At 32.7% G+C, this 2,609-nt stretch overlaps 1 pseudogene; it reads left to right on the forward strand.

The window, feature by feature from the left end:
* The first annotated feature begins 206 nt into the window (after window positions 1–206).
* Window positions 207–1,295, forward strand: LOC125867851 (metalloendoproteinase 3-MMP-like; annotated as a pseudogene).
* The last annotated feature ends 1,314 nt before the right edge of the window (window positions 1,296–2,609 follow it).

The following is a 2,609-nucleotide window of genomic DNA, read 5'->3' on the forward strand; positions in this document are numbered from 1 at the left end:
GAAATCCATTCAAACTAATTTTACAAAATGTTAAGAAAAAAACAATTTCTTGACGATGACCTTCACCTTCTTATTGTCTCATATCCATGCCGGCATTTCTTGTTTTCTACAACAACAAAAAGATAAAAATTTATAGATACATGTAACGAAATCTCCGAATCTAGTACATCAACAAAATTAGTTCCTACTCATTTCGCAAACTCGAAATGAGAATTTTTTTATTCTCCCTCGTTAATAATGTTGCTTTAATAATCGTTGCTTCATCTGCCCCTGTTTCTGCTCATTTTTACAATAACGTTTCAAAAATTCCTCGTTCTTTAATTCCTAGTAATTCTACCTGGAACCATTTCAACAAGTACTTGGGTTGCCGCGTTGGCCAAAAAATCAAAGGATTAGCTAAAATCAAACAGTATTTTCAACATTTCGGGTATATTGATAATTCTTTGAGCAATGATTTTACAGATGAATTTGATCAACTTCTTTTTTCAGCTCTCAAGGCTTATCAATTGAACTTTAATCTTAACATCACCGGAGAATTCGACATCCCCACTCTTCAACATATGGTAAAGCCAAGATGCGGAAATCCAAATATAGTAAATGGCACTACTCATATGAACTCCGGCAAAACTCCAACGGATCATACGGTGGCTCATTTCTCGTTTTATGAAGGCCAACCATGTTGGCCTTCGAGTAAGAGTAAATTAACGTATGTATTTCTACCGGAGAATCAGTTGACGGATTCTGTTAAGGTGGCTTTTAGGAGGGCGTTTGATAAATGGTCAAAAGTAACTCCGTTAACTTTCAAAGAGATGGATTCTTATTGATTGGCAGATATTCGGATCGGGTTTTTTGTCAGAGACCATGGTGATGGTAACCCGTTTGATGGACCCATGAAGATTTTGGCACACGCGTTTGCACCTCCAACAGGGTTTTTCCACTTAGACAGCGAGGAGAATTGGGTGGTTGACGGCGAGTATTTGAAAGAAGGGATGGTGGATCTTGAATCAGTTGCGGTTCATGAAATCGGGCATTTATTGGGTTTGGATCATTCGTCCGAAAAAAAAGTAATTATGTTTCCAACACTTGAGGATGGAACGAGGAAAGTGGAGTTATCAAGAGATGATATTGAAGGGGTACAAATGTTATACGGGTCAAACCCAAATTATAATGGGTCAAGTACTGTTTACACACACCGTCAAGAGAATGATATTAGTGGATACTCCACTTTTGGTTCATTGAGCCCACATTGGATTATTGGATTTTTCTTAGCATTGTTGCTTTCGATTTCTATTTAGTTAGTGTGTATTATTATTTTAATCGTATAATTTGATTATTTTTGAAATATTTTGTGGAGACACCTAATTTTTTTGAAAATTGGTGATTTTGAAATTTTGATCCTCAGTTGATCCATGCGCAAGTTTTGGCTATGTAGCCTGTAGGTTCAAAAGTTCAAGATCACCCACCTTCAAGATTATTTTGTACAATTATGTTTAGCTTAGTGGACTTTGAATCAATGTCTAATTAAGAGAGCGGATATACAAATGTATGGTTTGCAATTTAATTTAAATAAAATTTCCATGAGTTTAGGCTGATCGAACCATAAGAACTTGCTTCCTATTATAACTTTTTACTATAGGAAAGAGGAGAAACTTTTGGTCTTTGAATATTGTTGATACCCAATTTTGGTCCTCCACAATATAGATTAATCATCGAGCTTCTTTAATTTCAAACGATTTGAAATAATTAGCTTTATAAATTTTTTTAAAAATTTCAAGTTATTTTAAAATTACTTTGTCATTTTTAAAATTTTTAAATAATATATATGTTTTTGTATAATTATGTATATAATTAGTACCTTTTATGAATATTCAAAAATTGTCTTAAAAGAATTTTTTTAATTAAGCATTTTGTTAATTATGTTAGTTTAGTAATAGTTATATTTTTTAGTTAATTAGTTTATAATTAAGTTAATTAGTTTATATTAATTTTTCATGTTTAATTTTTAGCCGAATCACCAATTAAACTCAAATTGGCTAAATTCTTAATTTCAATTGACTACAATTCCCAACACATACGCACAAGATACGTATGTGTCTTGTTCTTATTCGTCTACACTGCTTATGTTTAACTTCTTGCTTAAAATTTGTCCAGTTAAGGATTGAACTAATAATGTTTATTTTTGTTTACATATTAATCCATGAGGGTGTGAATTTGTGGAATTAGCTTTCCTCCGTAAAGTTTCTCTATTACCATCTATATCTTATTTTGTTTCTTAGTTTGTTATTTTCGTCTAATAACTCATGAATTTGTTGTACATTTGAGTTCACTTGTTTCTGATTTTTTTTATATCATAAACTGATCGATTATGTTTTGCTTGTTCTAATCACGGTTTGAATTTTTGCATTACAAGTTGGATGAGACCTGATCGCCTCGAGTCATTCCCAAATCCAAATCCGAAGGGACTAACATACTGACCAGGAGGATGACATACATATATATAAGTGCTGAATATACAGGTGAAAAGGGGCTGATATACAGTCGTATACATCTGATATACACAAGATGTATACACTTCGAAAATAGGCTAAAAGGCCCAAAACGTGGCAGCG

Source organism: Solanum stenotomum, chromosome 6, assembly GCF_019186545.1.
Source record: "Solanum stenotomum isolate F172 chromosome 6, ASM1918654v1, whole genome shotgun sequence".
Classification (NCBI taxonomy): domain Eukaryota; kingdom Viridiplantae; phylum Streptophyta; class Magnoliopsida; order Solanales; family Solanaceae; genus Solanum; species Solanum stenotomum.